We start from the raw sequence: 22,162 nt of genomic DNA, 5'->3' as shown, positions 1-22,162 counted from the left end.
TGATAAAGGAGAATCTGAATATTTGAAAAAAATCTTGAGAGACATAAAGGGAGAGAGTGACAGAAATACAGTCACAGTTGGGGATTTTAAAACTGCATGGATTTTAATGGATAGATCTTTTAGGCAGAAAATCAACAAGAAGAAAGCAGCCTTAAATGATACACTAAATCAAATGGATTTCATTGATATCTTCATAGCATTTCACCTCAAAGCAGCAGCATACATATACTTTTCAAGTGTGCATAGGATATTTTCTAGGATCGATAACATGTTAGGACAAAAATCGAGTCTCAATAAATTTGAGAATATTGAAATCATATCAAGCATCTTCTCTGACCACAATGCTATGAAACTAGAACTAAGTCACAAAAACACTGAAAAACACTCAAAGACATGGAAGCTGTAAATCATATTATTAAACAATGAATGGGTCAACAATGAGATCAAGGAGGAAATCAAAACCTCCTTGAAACAAATAAAAATGAGGACATAACAATGAAAAATCTGTGAGACACTGGAAAGGCAATCCTAAGGGGAAATTGATAGCAATATAGCCTATCTCAAAAAAAAAGAAAGAAAGAAAGAAAAGAAAAAACAGAAGCAGAAAAAGGAAAGAAAAAGTTTGAATAAACAATTTATCTTTACACTTAAAGAAACATGAAAAAAAAACAAGTAAAGTCCAAAAGGAATAGAATGAAGCAAATAATAAAGATCAGAGCAGAAATAAATAAAACAGAATATAAAAAAAATGATACAAAAGATGAATGAATCCAAGAGCTGGTTCTTTTTTTTTTTTTACTTTTTTAAAATTAATGTTTGAATACAGCGATCTCCATTTTCCTACCATCAATTTGCAGTGCTCTACCCATGCCCACCTCCCACTCTCAACCCCACCCCGCCTTGGCTCCATCCATGGGCCCCTCATACATGTTCATTTACACCCCTTTCTCTTTTTTCCCATGTTATTTCCCTCTCCCCTCCCCTCTGGTTACTGTCAGTCTGTTTTCAATTTCAATGTCTCTGGTTATATTTTGCTTGCCCATTTGTTTTGTTAATTAGGTTCCATTTATAGATGAGATCATATTGTATTTTCTTTCACCACCTGGCTTACCTCACTTAGCATAAGACTTTCCAAGAGCTGGTTCCTTCAAAAGATAAACAAAATTGACAAACCTTTAACTAGATTCATCAAAAAAAAGAGAAGAAGACACCAAAGAAATACAAAGGATTGTAAGAAAATATTATAAAAAACTATATGCCAACAAACTGGACAGCCTAGCAAAATGAATAAATTCCTAGAAACATACAATCTTCCAAAACCAAATCAGGAATAATCAGAGAATCTGAATAGACAGATTACAACTAGTAAAATTCAGGCAGTAATAAAAAGTAAAACAGAACAAAACAAAACAAAAAGAACTCCCAACAAACAAAAGCACTTGACTGGATGGCTTCACAAGTGAATCTTACCAAACATTTCAAGAAGAACACCTCTTCTTCTCAAACTATTTCATAAAATTCAAGAGGAAGTAAAGCTCCCAAACTCATTCTATGAGGCCAGTATTATCTTAATTCCAAATCCAGTTAAAGACACCACAAAGGAAGAAAATACCCCTGGTCAATATAGATACTAAATTCTTCAACAACATATTAGCAAACTAAATACAGCAATACATCAGAAACATCATACCCCATGATCAAGTGGTTATTGTGGGAATGAAAGGTTGGTACACCATTTGCAAATCAGTAAGTGTGATTCACCACATTAAAAAAATTAGGCCTGGCTGGTGTAGCTCAGTGGATTGAGCACGGGCCTATGAACCACACGATCGCAGTTTGATTCCCAGTCAGGGCACATGCCTGGGTTGCAGGCCAATTCCCGGTTCCCGGCAGGGGACGCATGGGAGGCAACCATACATTGATATTTCTCTCTCTCCTTCCCTTCCCCTTTAAGATAAATAAATAAATAAAATCTTTCAAAATAAAAAAACTTAAAGATAAAAATCCATGATCATATCAATAGATGCAGGAAAAGCATTTGATAAAATATAGAATCCATTTATGATAAAAACTCTCAGCAAAGTGGAATTATAGGGAATATGCCTATACACAATAAAGTCCATATATGACAAACCCCTGCCAGCAAAATACTCAACAGCTAAGAACTACAAGTTTTCGCCTTAAGATTAGAAACAAGACAGAGATATTCACTTTCACCTCTCTTATTCAACATAGTACTGGAAGTCCTAGCCACAGCAAACAGAAAAGGAGAAGAAATTTTTAAAAAATCCAAATTGGAAAGGAAGAAATAAAACTATCATTATTTGCAGATGACATGGTACTGTATTTAGAAAACCTCAAAGATTCCACTCAATTGGTAAATAAATTCAGAAAAGTAGCAGTATGCAAAATGAATATCCAGAAATTAATTGCATTTATATATTCCAATAACAAACTAACAGAAAGGGAAGTTAAGAAAACAATCCCAGTCACAGTTGCTTCAAAAAGAATAAAATACCTAGGAGTAAACACCCTAACAAAGAGTGTAAAAGACTTGTATTTGGAAAATTATGACACTGAAGAAAGAAATTGAAGAAGATACACATAAGTGGAAGCACACACCATATTCATGGATAGGAAGAATTAACATCATTAAAATGTCCACCTACCCTAAGCAATCTATTGATTCAATGCAATTCTTATCAAGATTCTAATGACATATTTCACAGAACTAGAAAAAATATTTCAAAAATTTATATGGGACCACAAAAGACTCTGCACAGAAACAGCCATCCTGAGAAAGAAGAACAAGGTTAGAGGAATCATGCTACCTAATATGAAACTATACTATAAGACCATAGTAATCAAAAAAGCACAGTGCTGGCATAAAAACAGACATATATACCCATGGTACAGGATAGAGAGCCCTGATATAAACCCATGCCTTTACAGTCAATTAATATTAATAATAGTCAATTATTAATAGAGGAAGCAGGCACATAGAATGGGCTAAATATAGTTTATTCAATAAATGGTGTTGGGATAACTGGACAGATATGGGCAGAAAAATGAAACTAGACCAACTTCTTAAGTGTAAGAATAATACCACACATAAGAATAAATTCAAAATGAATCAAAGACTTAAATGTTAGACCTGAAACAATAAAAATTGTAGAGCACATAGGCAGCAAAAACTTGAACATTGCTCATAGCAATACTTTATGAGATATATCTCACCAAGCAAGGGAACCAAAATAAAAAATAACCAAATGGGTCTACATCAAACTAAAAAGTTTTCTTCATGGCAAAGGAAATCATCAACAGAATAAAAAGATAACCCACATAATTGGAGAACATATTAACCAATACATTTGATAAGGGGTTAATATAGAAAATTTATTAAAAAACTTATAAAACTCAACCCCCAAAAAACAAATGACACACAAAAAAAGGCAAAGGACCTGAATAGACACTTCTTCAAAGTGTCTATTACAGATGGCCAATAGACATATGAAAAGATGCTCAGCATCAGTAATCATCAGAAAAATGAAAATCAAACAATGAGATATCATCTCACACATGTCAGAATGGCTATCATAAATAAATCAACAAATGACAAGTACTGGTGAGGATTTGGAGAAAGGGGAGCCCTTTTGCACTGTTGGTGGGAATGTGGTGCAGCCACTGTGAAAAGCAGTATGGAGATACCTGAACATATTAAAAATAGATCTGCCTTTTGATCTAGTGATTCCACTTCTGGCAATATATCTCAAAGAACCCCAAACACTAATTTGAAATAACACAAGCACCCCTTTGTTTATTGTAGCATTATTTACAATTGCCAAGATATGGAAGCAGCCCAAATGTCCATCAGTAGATGAGTAGATAAAACAAATAAGGGACATTTACACAGTGGAATACTACTCAGCTGTAAAAGGAAAAAAATTTACCCTTTGCAAAAGTACACATGGACCTGGAGAACATTATGATAAGTAAAGTAAAATCCAGTCAGAGAAATATAAATACCATATGATCTCACTCATATGTGGAATCTAATGAACAAACAGAACTAACAGGGAAAATGTGGACAGACTCATAGATGGAGAGCATAATAACAGGTAGTGGGGGGGGCGAAAGGGTGGAGGAATTGAGCAAAAAGGAAAGAACTCATGGACATGGACAACAGTGGAGTAAAGTGGGTATGAGGACTAAATGGTAATGGAAACAATACAATAAAGGGTAAATCAAAAAACAAAAAGTGAGAAATACCTAAGAAACAGATATGATGATTCACAATGGGGCAAGTCTATTCTGAACCACTCTATTCAGTGAGAGCTGTTCAAGTTAGGACCTTTAAGATACTGGAAAATTATCACAGGTATAGAGGAATATTTCTTATGCATTGTAAATTACTCAAAGCAGAAAAGCTGATGGAAGGCCAGGACCTGAATGGATAAAATATGATCATGTAATCAGGAGCATGTTCCAAGTTAAAAGGCAACTATACCACTTGTCTCACAGAATTAAATAGTAGATATAACCCAGTAAGATCAAGGCAAAACATTTTAAATTAAATATATATTAAATTAAATGTATAAAATACATAACATGTAGCAAGCTGAAATACATAAAACACATTCATATTTATATATTAAAATCAGTTGGAAATTTAAAATATATTTTTAACTATTGAAAAATAAATAAGTAGTAGAAAGTATGTTTCACTGCAAAACCCGACTATAAAAACAAGGATTTTAAAATTTTATTTATTTATTTATGTATTTATTGTTGTTCAAATACAGTTTTCTGCCTTTTCCCCCACCCCTCTCCACGACTCCAGCCCTCCGCACTTCCTTCCCCCATTATCCCCTCCCCTCTCCCTTCTGATCACTGTCAGCCTGTTTTTAATTTCAACTTCTTTGGCTATACTTTTCTTGCTTGTTTGTTTTGTTGATTAGGTTCCCGTTAAAGGTGTGATCATATGGTATTTGTCTTTTACCACCTGGCTTATTTCACTTAGCATAATGTTCTCCAGCTCCACCCATGTTGTCGTAAAGGGTAGGAGCTCCTTTCCTTCTGCTGCGTAGAATTCCATTGTGTAGATGTACCATAGTTTTCTGATCCATTCATTTACTGAATCAAATAGGTAAAACTGAAATAAAGTGTTCATGAAATAGACATATATACATGCATATATGTATGTACAGTTAAACAGATAACTGGTTAAGTATAATTTATATATAATACATACAAAATATATAAATGTATTTATATTATATGTACATATATGTATGTACATGTATATTTAAAACAGGTATTTTCATTGTTTACAATATTTCATCTTAGAGTCAGACTATGCCCAAAAATCTATGCCTCAAGATTTTAGTAAATAGCTAAAGAATTCAGTATTGAAACAAGGATTAACAATATTGGCTTGGAAATTTAGGGCAAACTTATTCCTATAACGATTTACACTGTTTACTTGAAACAATAAGGTTAGGTACACATGCATAGCCTCCACCAATGAAAATAAATTAGTTATTGAAATTTGGCTCAAGTTGTTAATCACAAAATTCTCAGTTTTGAACAACTGTGGCTTATGTATTAAACATAAGGTAGCTTTTATACCTGTTTCCTTAAACCAAAATAGCCCATATCAATAATAAAAATCCACATAAGAAAAAAAAGGAAAATATGTCCTCTACAAGACCAACAAAAAACTGTTATCATACAGAAGTATGTGTATATACTAACAATGCAGTTTTTATAGGCAGATGTTTCTGGTACTAAGTTTCATATTAATTGAGGCTCTACTTTTTAATTTCAGTTTAAATGTGTTGCTTCTGATCAAATTGATTCAGTAACATTGAATAATGAACAAGGCCATATATAATGCTTACATTTTCTCTTTAAAATATTTGAGTTTCAGTAAAATAGTAAGGTCTCAAATATCAAAAAGAGAACTTTGCATATAATATGCATTGGAGTTAAGGGTTAATTTTTCTGTTGGACAACTAAATATTAACAGGAAGAAACTTCTTCAGTAGTTACACATTCAAAAATATATTTGGCTATTTGGCAGATAATTAGCAGGATATTCAAAGTCTTTTGTTAGAGGAAGTCATTGTTAATAAGTCTTTATAAATTAATGCTGCCTCTCCAGGAACTTTAACACTGTATTATTTTTTAAAAAAAAGTCAACTAGTCCTCTTAAGTAAGGAAGATCCCATTTTATTTACACTTGCTTCTGAAATCAACACCCTTGTTCAACAACCTTAATATTATTTCTGATAATGAGTCAAAAGAGTGATTAGATATTTGGTGCAATTAAGAAAAAAAGAAGATGGTAGAGTTAATAGACAATTGACTTTTACCAGGTCATCCAATCAACTACCTACAGAGTTAAAAATAGAAGCTAAGTCTCATTCCCACTGCTAGTGCTAGATCAGAGCCAGAAAACTTTGCACTGTGGTTGCCCCAGTATCTCTACTCACTGCCATTAACTCCATGGATATATTTTCCCATGAGATTCTGAGTCACTCCAAGGCTTAGTTTAACTAACACAGAGAGATGTAGAAAAACAAGTTTATAAACATATTGGTGGTGAAATCTGTTTGTAAATTGCCCATGACAATTAAAACAATAAAATCGAAAACATTTATTAACCCTTATTATGTTCCAAATATTATACTAGGTTCTCTTTTATTTATCTTAAATCTTTGCAACACTGTGATTTTCCTGTTTTAAATATCAAGAGGGAATTTATAGAGGTTAAGCAATATTCCATAAGTCAAAGAACTAGAAAGTTGCACAGGTGGGATTCATGCCATGTGGGATGTAAAGACCAAATTCACTTCCTGAAAGACATGATTTGGATATACTGGTGGCCAAAACTGCCGGTTAGTAAATTAAGGAGAGAAAAGGGCCCTGGCTGGTACTGCTTAGTGGATTGAGCACTGGCCTGAGAACCAGGAAGTTGCTGGTTTGATTACCAGTCAGGGCACATGTCTGTGTTGCAGTCCAGGTTCCCAGTAGGGGTTCTGTGAGAGGCAGCCACACATTCATGTTTCTCTTCTTCTCTTTCTCCCTCCCTTCTCTTCTCTAAAAACTAAAATAAATGAGGTCTTAAAAAAGAGAGAGAGAGAGAGAGAAGGAAAGGGAAAGGGGGGGTCTTGTGATCAACATAGTTTGTACTTAATGTTTACAGCTTTTTTACTGACCTTGAAAATGATCAAAAGCTGTCTGAAAGCTCTAAGAAAAAAATAATCAAAGTGAAAAACAACAAAAAAAACACATTGATTTTATAGTGTCAGGATGGGCAGGATAGGACAAACTACAACCCAAAATGGCGGCTGAACTACAGCCTGGAAAAGACAGCTAGCCTCAAACCAGAGAGTTGAAAGGGCAGGCTTTGCCAAAATGGATATCTGCATAGCGACCCGAGCCCGAGGAGAATCACCAATGATATACTGCCACTTTGTTCAAAGGGGACCGATCCCCAGATCCCACGAAGAGAGCCAACCAAAATAAAACCCCACCATATTCCCTACTTGGGCGCCACTTCCCTGGCCCTACTCTGTGGACCAGAGAAACTCGCCCAGTTGTGCCAACCCCAATAAAGCTCTATACTGCCTAACTTTGTGGCTGATTGGCATTTCTTCCTCGGCAGAGCCTAAGAAAACCTTTCAGTGAGACATTTTAAGATCAACCCAATTGTTTTGCTTTTATAACATTGTACTACCATTTTATGTCATTTTACATTTTATTTATTAAGTAGAAAAATAAATATTTAAGTACTTTTCTGAACAGGAGAGTGACTTTTTTATTCCTAAATAATGACCAAGACCCCAACTTCCTCCCCTTACTCAATGGACTGTTTAGTGTGAGATCATATAAGTGTCATATCTAATTTTTGTGGTGATATAGTGACTTCGTGCAGTTCCATGATAATGTTACAGGTCTACTATCTCAAACCTGCAAGCAGGTAGAAAAGTTTTAAGTCTTCCTGCCAAGGTGGAGGCATAGGTAAATATGGTTTGCTTCCTTGCACAATCAGTAGAAGGATAATAACCATTAAAAAAACACCCCCAAATTGAACTGTAAGAAGTCTGGCAACCAAAGAATTAAAGAAGAAACATACATACAGACTGGTAGGAGGGGTGGATATAGGAAACTGCAGAGAGAGGACCCCGGCAAGGCACTGGCTGGTTGACTGGGAAGTCCCACATTTGTGTGCAGATAAGCTCAGAGGAACAACTGGGACATGAGACAGACACTGCAACCCAGGGTTCCAGTGTGAAAAAGTAAAGACTCAAAACCTCTAACAACCTGTGGGTGTTGTGGTGGCAGGAGAAACTCCTAGTCTCACAGAAGACTCCACTGGAGGGGCTCATTGGATCCTAGAATGTACACAAGCCACACACCTGGGAATTGATATCAGAAGGGCACAATATGCCTGTGGGGAGTGAGGGAATTAACTGAAAGCAAGGTGAGAACTGAAAAAGCTTTTGTACCCTCTCTACCCCTTTTACACATACAGTGCTGCAATTCAACCAAGTGGGTTACCCTACTCTGGTGAATACCTAAGGATCTGTCCCTTACAATGTAACAGATGTGCTGAGAGAAACAAATATGGTCCAAAGGAAATAACATACCAAAACTCCAGAAAAGCTCTAAGCAATGAAGAGATAGACAACCTCTACTTCAGAGTTCAAAATATTGGTAATCAGGATACTCACAGAAATGATGGAGTATAGTCACAAAATAAATAAGTTAAGGCTATACAAAGTGAAATAAAGAAAAATATACAGGGAACCAATGGTGAAAGGAAGGAAACTTGGTCTTAAATCAATAATTTGAAATAAAAGGAAGAAATAAACTTTCAACCAGAACAGAATGGCAAAACAAGAATTTAAAAAATGAGGAGAGCCTTAGGAACCTCTGGGATAATTTTAAATGCCTCAACATCCAAATTATAGGGGTGCCAGAAGGAGAAAAGAAAGAGCAAGAAATTGAAAACTTACCTGAAAAAATAAGGAAGGAAAACTCTAATCTGGCGAAGGAACTAGACATGCATATCCAGGAAGCCTAGAGAGTCTCAAAGACATTGCATTCGAGGACAAACACAGCAAGACACATCAAGATTAAAGATAAGGAAAGAATCTTAAAAGCAACAAGAGAAAGGAGAGAGTTACCTATAAAGTAGTTCCCATAAGACTATCATCTGATTTCTCAAAAGAAAACTTTCAGGCACGAAAGGGCTGGAAAGAAGTATCTGAAGTCATGAAAGGCAAGAACCTACATCCAAGATTACTCTATGTAGCAGAGCCATCATTTGGAATGAGTGGGCAGATAAAGTGCTTCCCAGATAAAGTAAAGTTAAAGGAGTTCATTATCACGAAGCCTTTATTATATGAAATGTTAAAGGGACTTATGTAAGAAAAAGAAGATCAAAACTATGAAAATAGTAAAATGATAAGAAATTCACAACTATCAATAATTGGACCTAAAAACAAAAACAAACAAAGCAAACAACTAGAACAGGAACAGAATCACAGAAATGGAGATCACATGGAGGTTTATCAGCAGGAAAGGGATGAAGGAAAAAATGGGGAAAAAAGGGAATAAGAAGCATAAACGATAGGCACAAAATAGACAGGAGGAGGTTAAGAATAGTATAGGAAATGGAGAAGCCAAACAACTTATGTGTACAACTCATGGACACAAACTAAGGGGGGGTGGGGAATGCTGGCAAGAGCAGGGCACAGGGTGGAGGGGGGTAAAGGGGAGACAAAATGGGGCAACTATAATAGCATAATCAATAAAATACGCTTAAAAAATTTTAGACAAAAGAAAAAAATTTCAATCGATGAGAATTTTGCTTTCTCTACGATTATATTCTTTTTAAAAAATAAGTTATTTTTTATTTTATTTTTTCCATTACCATTTATCACCTTTATTTTCTTCCACCTTCACCAATCCACCTTCCCCCTGCAATCACACTGTTATTTGTGTCCATGAGTTTTTTTCTTCTTTTTTAAAACAATTTTATTTATTTTTAGAGAGAGGGGAAAGGAGGGAACTGTCAATGTGTGGTTGCCTCTCATGCACCCCTACCAGTCACCTTGCCTGTAACCCAGGCTTGTGCCCTTACTGAGAATTGAATAGGCAATCTTTTGATTCTCAGAAAGGTACTCAATCCACTGACTAATACCAGTCAGGGCAAATTCTTTTTCTTTTTTGCTGGATCCTGCCATCTGCCCCACCACCACCAGAGCTGTCATTCTGGTCTCTATCTATGAGCCTGTCTCTATTTTGCTTGTTAGTTCAGTTTGTTCATTAGATTCCACATATGAGTAATATCATATGGTATTTGTCTTTCTCTGACTGGCTTATTTGGCTCAGCATAATGCTTTCTAGGTCTATCTATGTTGTCAAAATGGGTAAAAGATGAGTGAATAAAACAGCTATAGTACATTTACACAATGAAATACTACTCAGCCATAAAATATGATTGTATTCTTTACAATGTGGTTAAAAAGATATGGAGATAAGATAATCACTGATTAATATTTTATGATTAAAACCTGTGTCTTGATTTTGAATAATCTAAGGTTCCATATCTGTTGCAGCTGTAGAAAGGAGAAAACATGTTTTCCTGTCCTGGGTACGTGGACTGTGCTTGGTTGAGTAGGTTGAACTGCTTACTAGCTGTATCTCCAACTTTAATACATATCACCTCTAATTCTAACTTTACTGAAATCTCAGCAGGAAAAAAGTATGGATTAGCAGGAAACAGGAGAAAGGGTACTCACATCTTTAATTAGTCCTCACCAATCCTATCAAAATAATCACAATGAATTGTATAGAATACCAGTTATTTTGTAGTGAAGGACAGCTTTTAATAACAAATAGTATTGATTCATTTTTTTCTTAAATATTTTGTAAATTCTTATAAAAAAGGCAAGTACAAAACTGATCATCTGTGATACAGAAATATTTATGCTCTTCATATTACTGTTTTAAAATAACATTTACATTTAATGAGTCCTTACCATATTATATGATAGCAACAAGATTCATAGAAATCTCAACTTTTATAAAACATACTAAGTTCCTTTCTTTGCTGTCCTGCATGTTCTCTAATATGAAGATGATATAGGAAACATAATTTAGATTTCTCTTCTATAATATGACCCTATGTCTCAACTAACTTTTATCAATGGAAATTCTCAGTAAGTATTTATTTATTTATTACAAAACCATTCTGTAATGATCATATAGTAATTCTAATAAACATAGATGGGCCACAATAGTTAAGAATGTCAGCCCCATTTTATTTCATCTTCTTCCACTGCAGGAAAGCATATGTTAGATGATGGTAATTTCCCCAAGAACAACTCATTTTCTTGAGATGAAAGATTAACTTGGATGAACAATTGGTTTGTCACAATTTATTTTTGACTGTAGTCACTTTTTAAAATGGTGCTAATGCAGCCTTTTCAGAATAAATCCTTCTAAAAATGCATTATTCTCCTGTGAATGTACCTTATAATTAAAACCCCATACATATAATTTGACTTTTCTCAACTTTTCACATATTGCCATATATAAAAATATTAAAATCCTTAACTCTTTACAACCTGTAATATTTGATAGTCCTTAAATCTGAATTTGATTTTGGTATGTCTGATTGATTATTATTATCCCATTACCCAATGGGATTCAACCACCAACTCAGATTCAACATGATTTCTGCAAGTCCTGGCAAGATGATGTTTGTGAGTGAAAAGAGGGTATTAACATCCTGATAGTTTTTCACTACAATTCAATAATCAGAGAACCTGAGCATGAAAGATCATGGAGAGAAGCGTAAGAAATGGCATGAGAGCCATGACTGACTGTCTACATTGAATCAATCAGATTCTGAGTATACAATAGAAAACATGGTGGTAGGTTGTGGTGTTGCTACTATTGCAATGACCAAAAGAGTGACACTTCTTTCTTTAGGTTCAGAGCCACTACAGTGCCTTGTTTAAAATGTGGGCTTCTTCCATAAATAAACCCCAGTCTTTATGGTCAATCAATATTTGACAAAAGGGGCAGAAGGATAAAATGGAGTAAAAATAGCCTCTTCAACAAATGGAGTTGGGAGATATGGAAAGCTACATGCAAAAAAAAAATGAAACTTGACCACCAACTTACACCATACACAAAAATAAATTCAAGTAGGTAAACGGCTTAAGTATGAGTTGTCATACCATAAAAGTTCTAGAGGAGAACATAGGCAAGAAAATCTCAGATATTCCACACATCAATATTTTCACCAATAGTCTCCAAGAACAAGAGACAAATAAAAGAATAAACAAATGAGATCTCATCAAAATAAAAAGCTTCTGCATGGCTAAAGAAAACTGCATTAAAATCAAGAGAAACAACCATATGGGAAAACTAATTTGCAGATGATATACCTCAGACAAGGATCTGATCTCCAAACTATATAAAGAACTCACATGACTCCACTCCAGGAAGACAAACAACCCAATGAAAAAATGGGCAAAGGACTTGAACAGACACTTCTTCAAGGAGGACATACAGAGGGTGCAGAGATATATGAAAAGATCCTCAACATCACTAGTCGTCAGAGAAATGCAAATTAAAACCACAATGAGATCCCATTTCACACTGGTGAGAATGGCCATCATAAATAAAGCAATAATTAATAAGTACTGAAGAAGTTGTGGAGAAGAGGGAACACTTGTACATTGTTGGTGGGAATGCGGACTGGTACAGCCACTATGGAAAACAGTATGGAATTTCCTCAAAAAACTAAAAATGTAACTGCCTTTTGACCCAGCAATTCCACTATTGGGATTATACTGATAATGTATAAGAACATTATTGAAATGTAAAAGAACCTGAAACACCAATGCAAAAGAACCTATGTATCCCAATGTTCATAGCACTACTATTCACAATAGCCAAGGTCTGGAAGCAACCTAAGTGATCATCAGTAAAGGAGTGGATCAAAAAACTGTGGTACATCTACACAATAGAATACTATGCAGCAGAAGGAAGAAAAGAGCTCCTCTCTTTGCAACACCATGGGTGGAGCTGGAGAACATTATGCTAAGTAAAATAAGTGAGGTGGGAAAAGAGAAATATCATATGATCTCACCTATAAGTGGAACCTTATCAACAAAACAAATGAGCAAGCAAAATACAACCAGAGACACTGAAATAAAGAACAATCTGACAACAATCAGAGAGGAGGTAGGAGAGGGATAATAGGGGATAATGAGGGGACCATCAAGGAACATGCATGAAGGACACATGGACAAAGCCGAAGAGGGTGGGTTCAAGGCTAGCGGGCAGGGATGGGTAGGGCAGAGGGGGTGTGGTGTGGTGAAAATGGAGACAAATGCACTCGAACACCATCACCAAAAAAAAAAACAAAAAACCCAACAACAAACAAAAAACTCCCTATATAATGGATATAGTCTACCAGCAATCTATAGGAATAAACTGTAGAATCTGGAAAATGAAAAAATAATAAAATAAATAAAATAAAATGTGGGCTTCTCATTGCCTATTCAGGCAAAAATCAGAATGTTTATTGGTTTTATGCCTCCTTTTTTAATGAGAGTTTTATCAGCAGCAATAAAGCTAAATGATAAGATAAAGAAAAGGCATACCTTAAAGTACTATTGTGAGTGTCTGGGGTGTGTTTATGTTCTTGCCACCCATTAATAAGCTCCCATAAAGGGAGCTTACCCTTTTCGCGTGTTGATGTTTAATTTGTGTAAAACATGATGCAATTCCCAGCAAGCTTGTTTCTGTTCTGCAGGACAATCTAAATCAAGACAGTCACCCTCTGAGGTGGGTGGTTAAAAGTTCTGCCAACTTTGTTCATACTTCAGATATTTCAATATTCTATAATTTAGCCTATATAAGACACTTCCAACACTGGGCATAAATTATTATCTTTCAGAATAAATTAAAAAGAATACACTGAAGAGAAACTAAGGGAAAAACAGCAAAATAAAAGATTTATCATAATGCAGGTATTACCATAAATTCAAAATAAATTACCATAAATTTGAACTAAAAAATAGACCAAATTTCAGATTAGGCTGGATACAAATGACCCATTGCTGGTGCTTAAAAGCAAAGCAAATCAAAACTAGCTATAGATGTTTCTAGTTTCCCATGTTGTTGCTAGAAATCTCTATTGACGTATGCAATGCACTGTGTAATATTTCTGAAGTAATGCAATAGATGACCGAGAGGCTTGAAATCTTTCAGTACTTGTGTGTAGTGTATTTCCTCCATGAACTAAAAATGAAAAAAAGTGAGAATATTGAGACTATTTCCTTGCTCATATCCTGTCAGATAGATTACCTTATATTACACATGTTTTTTTTAAAGAAAGTTAGAAATGGTTATGCAAAAACCAGAAATACTCTCCGTTGAAAAAAATTATGATTCTTAGTCAACACACATATTTAAATTACGAATATGCATAATCTCTGGCCCAACAATACCATTCCATACCATGCCAAAAGTTTTTGAATCAAAACTAAAAGCACCTATATATAAAGACATGTATCTTTATCTCCATTACCACATAGCTTGAAATCATGAAACAAGTTGGAAATTAATAAAAGCTAGTCAGTGGGTTTTGGTTGAATAAAATTATGGCACATTCACAGTACACACTATTAGGCATTTACCACATGTAATATGGTAGTGTTACACATTAGATATCATTAATATAATAGAAATACAATATACTAATTTATTTAATATACTAATTAATTTTGTATAATACAATACAAAATACAATATAGTTGAAAGTATTTTGCAACTATAAATTACTATAATACAAGTATAGTTAAATCTCATTTAGCCTTAAAAAGAATGAAATTCTGATACGTGTTACAAATTGGATGAACCTTGAGGACATTATGCTAAATAAAAGAGGTCAGACATAAAAGGACAAATACTATATGATTTCACTTATATAAGGCACGTAGAATTGGCAAATTCGTGGATGTAGAAAGTAGAATAGAATTTACCAGAGGCCAAGGGGAGGGAAGAATAAGACGTTATTGTTTATTGGGTATAGATTTTTTATTTGGGTCAATGAGAAAGTTCTGAAAATTGATAATGGTGATGATTGTTCAACTTTGTGAATGTGTCACTGAATACTAGTGAAATGTATATTTAAAAGTGGCACAATTTTCTGTTATGTACAAGGTCTGTCCAGAAAGTATCCATCCACATAGTAGGAAAGATAAAGACCTTTATTGAAGAAGATAAAAAATACAAGAAACATTGTCCCTAAGACACTGATGCCTCAGTCTCCTCCAAAGTAGGCACCTTGGGACCTCACACAGTTCTCCCAATGGCCACCAGCTGCCCTGTTGTATTTTCTTGAATCTTATTGATAGTTTGAAATCTCTTCCCTTTCTAAGGTGATTTTCATTTTGGGAAAAGCCAGCAGTTGCAGGGTGCCAAATCTGGGCTATAGTGGGGCTGAGTCACCTGGGTGATTTAATGTTTCATTAAAAACTCTGCAAGGGATGTGATGTATGAGCTGGCACATTGTTATGATGAAGCTGCCAATCACCAGTTGCCCATAACTGTGGCCTCTGAATCATCCAAATAGTTTCCACGGAGGAATGTTCAAGTTTTACGCAAAACTTGATGCAGACTTGTTGCTCTACTCACTCAGTCATTTTGAATGTGATGTTCACACAGTACACATGCTCCCTCAATGGGGGCGGGGGAGCAGTCTACTGCCCCCACTGACTAGTACAGTAAAGTTGTCATTGTTCACACATATGCATTCCATTCCACTGTCCTTGGCTGCCAGGTTACATCAATGTCACTCAAACCATTCTGCTATTAACAATGGCTAGACTTTTCCTGGACAGACTTTGTATATTATACCACAATAAAAAATAAAAATCTACTATTAAAGTACAAATGTGCCTCATATTAGGCATATTACAATGAAGATTCCATCAAACTGTACTCATTTTAGGAACCTCTATGTACAGTCATTTCATAGTTTGGGAAATATAAAGAAAGCAACAGCTCTACATTGTCCTTTGGAGTTTTCTGTCTCCATCTCTTCATGTCTGCTTTTTCTAGATCAATGTTGTTCTTGCCACACCTCTCTGAACAACAGCATTAGCAGGAACCATGCTAACTAGTACTGTTGTCCTCAAGTATGAGCTCAGAATTTTAATGCATTTTTTAATGCTGGAAATTGTTTTAGAATCTAAGAGGGATGACCTAATTTATCATTTTTTCTTAACTTGGCAAAAGCAAATATATTACTACAGAAAGTACTACCAAAAGGAAACAATAACTATGAGACAGACATATGTCCATCCTAAGAAAAATGAATCTATTTCCAAGTAGAATACACCACTCAGCTGCTGGCAGTGCTCTCCAGCATATTTGGCAGTGTAGTTATTCTAAGTTTGAGAACTATTTCTGTTCTGTAAAAATGGTTTCAGTATGAAAACCCTAAATAAGTCACTTGGAACATGAACATTCAGACCTTCTTTTGGGATTCCTTTTCCACGAATTGAGGTGCACTAAGTCACTGTTCTCACTGGCACTTGCTTCCTGGTATCTCAGCTGCCTTTGAGCCAGTGCCAGTGAAGAACTTTCCTTTTGGTCCTAATGTAGGGAGGACAATAGAACAAGGGTCTCATCTCAACTACCAGAAATGTCTGGGCTAATAAAGACCATAGGTGTTGTCAAAGTGAGCCCAGAGTGGATGTGCTCAGACCATTTGCTAAAGAGGGCTTTATTGGTTCCTTACATACCTGTAATGTACACAGAATTATATGTATGTGTGTTTGTGTAAGTTCTGGGGGAATGGGAGCACAAGCTTTACTGAATCATCAAAGCGGTATTAAGACCCATATGGTTAAGAAGCACTGAAAATATTAATCACAAAATAATTTTAAACTTCTCTGATGGCTCTGACCTTATGTTTTCATAATGCTTTTCTGTACTCTGTTATACTCCCAAGAGCAGTATGAGGACAGAATCTTATGAGGACAGAATCTCTGATATTTAGATGTTGACTCTGAATCTCAGTCTCCTCCATGGGAAATGATCATAGAGTGGAAGGAAGAAATCAGATACCACAGATGACAATCCCTTGCAGAGTGCCTTGAAGGGTTCACGTTCATGGCACCTTCCCCACTTATTCTTTTTCAACAGAATGTAAGCATATTGAAGGCAGGAAATATCTTCTTTAAGGTTTTTGTTGTTGTTGTTGTTAAGCTTGCCATGCTTTTTGATGTGCATGGGCCAATTTCCATTTAACGCATGCAAGCTTACAATAACTTTTTTGAAGGTAACTATCTGAATGTAGTTTCATATTTTATTATTATATAAGGAATTTAAAAAGTGAAGCTGGCATTTGTGTGTATATTCAGAGCCTAACTTGGCCACTGGACAAAGTAGGTATGTATGTACCTTGAGAAATGACAACCAAATTCTTCACTAAAATCAAATTGCCAAGTATCTGCTATGCATATACATAGCTAGGCACTATACTTGCTTTGTAGGCAATAAAAAGTTGTTAATCTTGCTCTCCAAGGTTATTCCCAAAGAGAAAAGCATGTTTACACAAAAGGATGGATCAAGATAGAAAGTGCCATGGAAATTTAAACAAGGGAGAAAACAGGGAAGGCAGGTATGGGGAAGACTTCAGGGAAGGGGTGAGCAAGGCTTCGACATGCAGCAGGATGAGCAACAGGAACAAATGGAACTGCAGGCATGACCTCATGGGGCATAAATTGGAAATAATGACCACTTAGTTTAGACTGGTCCTGGGGGACTTAATGAAGATTAGGGAAAAACTAGATAAAGAGTATCATGGTGCCTAATATATATGACTTATTAATAACTTTTAAACATAAGTATTTAAAAAGTAACATAAGAGAGAACTTAGTAATATAGACATAGTGAACAGGGCGAAGTGTTGTAGAAATCTGGAAATAAAGAGGTTACTTGGCAGATTTCAAAATTGTACTTTTTCTACCCATTTTCAGTAGAGGCACTGATTGAGAAGAAATGACATTTCTTCTTCGGCCTCATTATTCCTACTTTTATTTTCTTTCCCATTTTTCAAAATCTCAAGATAAGACCATTTGGTTTCATCTTGTGGTGGTCATGTAGCACCATAGAACGGCTTTGTTATGACAGGGAACTATGATTCCAAAATCTGTACTTCTTAAGTTACTGATAACATTGACTATCACCAGGCTGAGTATTTTACGTGAATATGAAAGAAGTAGATTGACTTCACTTCCATCACCTCAAACCTACAAAAGGGCTTCTGTTCACTTAGCACCTAATAGTACACATCATCCTATTTTCACTTCTCCATTTTGAACAGCAGTCAATTAATTTCTCCTTTTCCTAGGAGATGGTTAAAGAAGAGGAAATGAACTTAAAGTCAGTTTCAGTCATGAAATCATTGATAGATTTCTTTTTAGGGCTCTGAAATTAGAAACCTTCATCAAAAATTGTTTAAATATAACAAAGCCAAATTCAGTAATTCTTTAAACTTTATTTTTCTTATTTGCACTGAACTAATAAATTAGATTTTCTAACTTATTTTCTTTCTTCCTGAAAGGGCTTCTCCAAGCCACAACTTCTCCAGTCCATAACCTAGTGGGTTCATTTTGCCTGTAAAATCACCAGGGCTGATGCCAACTTAGCAAGCATCAGCCCACTAATATTGATGTGTTTTTGCCAAAGGTCTTGGGAAACAAAATAATAGACACTTTCATTTTTTAACCATCATTAGAATATTCTCATGAACTATTATTCTTCACCAGAAAGATGCCTCTTAAAATTACAGAAATTTGTAGTGTTCTTAAAATCAATAGCACTAATCTGCATTTTATATATCTAGGACTAATTTATTCAAAGTGAATTATTGCATTAATATTTGCTACCACCTAATATTTAGGATAAGTATTTATATTCTTAAATATTTTAAGATTATGAGAGAAAGGTGATAAAGGTTTTGTTGTTCTTGTTCTTTGTTCCTTGTTATGATTGGTGTGCCTGGGTCAAAATTCTAGAATCTTGAAAATTTTGTATTTCGAACCCAAACCACATTCAACACATAACAACCAGTAGCCCAAAATAAAATGGGCCTGAGGTGTTTGTGGTCTCAGGGAACAGTTCTGGAGGGGCCATTGGCATGGGATTTCCCCACCTCCTCTATTCCCTCTGCCTCATACACTGAAGGTGGAGACAAAGAAACAAACTCAAATCTTTCTAAAATGTATTTTTAAAATGGGAATATGTAATTAGAAAAGCAAAAGTAATATATAATAGAAACAACATGATTTTTTAAAACCAGTATCCTTGTCTACAAGCAACACTTATAATGGAAAGTAAGCAGAGGTAAATTTGTAGCTATAAACCCTGCTCCTCTTTTTCATTGATCTTCTGTTTTAATTTGCTAAAATGAAATTGCATGGCTGTTGAGTAAGAATGTCTTTCTAATTTCAAGTTTAAAGATAACAAATCTTTTAAATAGAATACTGGCACACAGACTCCCCACAGTCTGGTTCATTGCAACTGTTTTGTTGGTGAAGTGGCACATTTGAATCCTCATCACAGCCATTTTAACCATTTCACAGCATACTATTTAAATGTGCATCCCTGGATGGCAATGGGAACAGGCACTTATGTTCAGCAGCCAGGCTTGTGGGAAACCCTAGGACAAGAACAGCATCCTTCAATGGGGGAGGTCAACTTGAAGCTCTAATAACTTGAGCCTTAGACTGACCAGCTCTCATGACTTTCTGAGTGCCTGTGAGGAAGCCTCTCCAGAAACTCTTTTGAGGGTTACTGGGAAATCCTAGGACAAACATACTGCTTGTTTTGGTAGGGGGGGTCTTGCTCAAACCCAACCCAGCTAGATGTCTCACAACCCAGCTAGGCAAAACAAGCTTTAAGAATAACTGGATAACATGCACATTTCAGTTCCCACCTATGCCTGTACACAGGGGGCTAGCGATGTAGGATGGCCTCCTCTCTCACCCCCTACAGATTCTGCTGTCCTGGAAACCTTTCTGGTAGCTCAGTGACTACGGTGAAAGGAGTTACTGCAAACCATGTTGGTATTAGGCTAAAAGCAGAATTTCTGATGCTATGTATTTGGGGGAGGGAGATGGGTAACGGTACAAAGAGAGAATACCCAAAGAGAGTATTTGGGTAGGGCACTGTCCTTTCTGGACAAAATCGGTCATGAAATAGAGGTGGTGGATAAGAGCTGATGGCCTGTGAATGGGTACACTATTCCCCTTTCTGCTCCCCCTCCCCCCGACCCCGCACCAAATCAGTGAGAATGACTGACAGAGATGATGGTAAATGCAGGAAGAAGTGAAGACGAGTGCTGCTCAGTCAAGCTGAACCGCAGGAGATGAGAGAAGTTTCTTCACTGATGTAAGACTTCCTTATTGGTTTCGTATTGAAGTAAGCATGGGACCTTGAAATCTGCACAGACCCATTCTGACAGCTGGGAAGGGAGAGGCGAGAGACAGGTAGAAGGAGAAAAAGTTCTAATTGTTTCCCCGGGCTACTGCCAAGCACCTGCTGCTCTCGATCCGGAAAAGACCCAAGTGAAGGCTGAAGGTAGAAAGGTGAAAGTAAAACTCCAGTTATTGTATATCTGGACACCCCTTCCATGTCTAAGGAGTCTGGCACCGACATGGGCAATTATCTTTAAGCATACAGAGGCTGGTGGCCCTCTTTGTCTGCCCAGTAGTAGCCAGTACTAAGGCTCCTCCAATCTCAGGCACTGGTCTGATTAACATTGCAATTCCAGTTGCTGTTCCTTTACCCATGCAGAGTGCCGCAGAGACAGTCCTCTGGTCTGTATCTCAAAGCCCATTATTAACCCAGAGGAAAGCACGGCGCTGCTTGGCTAAGGCTAATAATAGCCGGGCTGCTTACCTTCTCTGGATCCAGTCAGCGCACGTCCCTGGCGCCCGCAGTCCGGCCGCAGAGCCTCCGCCGGGGTCTGCACGGTCACCGCTGCCCCCACCCCACCTGCCGGCTGCAGCAACCGCTCAGCTGCCCAAACCCACCGCATGAAGTCATCCCTGCCCAGGGCAGGATCGCCACATTCCGCGCCAGCCACGGGGGGGAGAGGGACCTCCCCTGTCCTCAGGGAAGGGCGCCAGGAACTGTGGCCCACAACCACTGCCCCTCTGAGTTTTAGGTTTATTTTCTATTAATGCTTTTATGGAGGAAGCATCGCAGGATTGTGGCGGGAGAGAGAAGAGCCGGAATGACTTTCCAGCAAAACTCCTTTCCTCCGAGTGCGCCCCTGTAATTCGGGCTGCATGGGCAAATCCATTCCTGTGTGTGGGTTTCCTACCATGCTCTTCCTTAACAGCATTGTTCATTTCGCTGAATTCTGAACTGGGGTTGTTTTTTAAGCTAAACATTCAAATAATCCAGAATGTTTTAAATTGGTCGTCCATTTCTTTAAGCCCCTGTGGCACGCTCCACCCTCCCACGACACTCTTGGCCAAAGCGCTCTCAATTGTGAGAGCCGGCACCTCTCTCTCGCTCTCTCTCTCTCTCTCTCTCTCTCTCTCTCGCCTACGTCATGGAAGAGAAACTCCCAACGCCGTGGAGAAGCAGCACTGACCAGAGAAAGCACTCCAGGAAACAGAGAGGGGTTTGCCCCAGGATTTGTTTCTGTTCAATGGGGCATTTAGTGGACAGGTGTTCCTTCTGAATATCCTCTTCTACTCCCCCAACCCCACCACTTGAGCTGGCTGCTCTGCTGACAGCTATAACATTTGGAAACCAAAAGCAAAATCCACATTAACAGATGGTTTAACCTCTTTCTTTCTAAAAGGATTTACTAGAACTGGCCTTGGTAACAAGATGAGCATACAAGCATAGAAACCCCCTCCCCTCCCTCTTTAAATAGTCTCCAGCTATTAACAGGCCTCCATCTGCTCACTTGCGCTCTCTCTCTCTCTCTCTCTTTCTTTCCCCTGCCCCATTTCTCTCCTTTTCCTCTGCTGACCAGATCAGCAATTGAGGGGTTAAGTAGAGAGGGAGGAAAAAAAGCCAAGGATTTGCTGTCCTT

The 22,162-nt window shown here is 36.8% G+C and overlaps 1 protein-coding gene across 1 annotated transcript in view; it reads right to left on the bottom strand.

Annotated features, from left to right (window-relative positions):
- Positions 1–21,158, bottom strand: part of PKIA (cAMP-dependent protein kinase inhibitor alpha) — a 112,688-nt gene extending 91,530 nt beyond the window's left edge. The window contains exon 1 of the mRNA XM_037061634.1: positions 21,010–21,158. The gene's annotated coding sequence lies outside the window, so the exon portion shown is untranslated. The remainder of the gene's footprint in view (positions 1–21,009) is intronic.
- Between the last annotated feature and the right edge of the window lie 1,004 nt (positions 21,159–22,162).

This window comes from Sturnira hondurensis, unplaced genomic scaffold (assembly GCF_014824575.4).
Source record: "Sturnira hondurensis isolate 20B ecotype Veracruz unplaced genomic scaffold, ASM1482457v3 Scaffold0013499, whole genome shotgun sequence".
In the NCBI taxonomy this organism is placed as follows: Eukaryota; Metazoa; Chordata; class Mammalia; order Chiroptera; family Phyllostomidae; genus Sturnira; species Sturnira hondurensis.
This window is presented reverse-complemented; position numbering and strand designations above follow the sequence as displayed.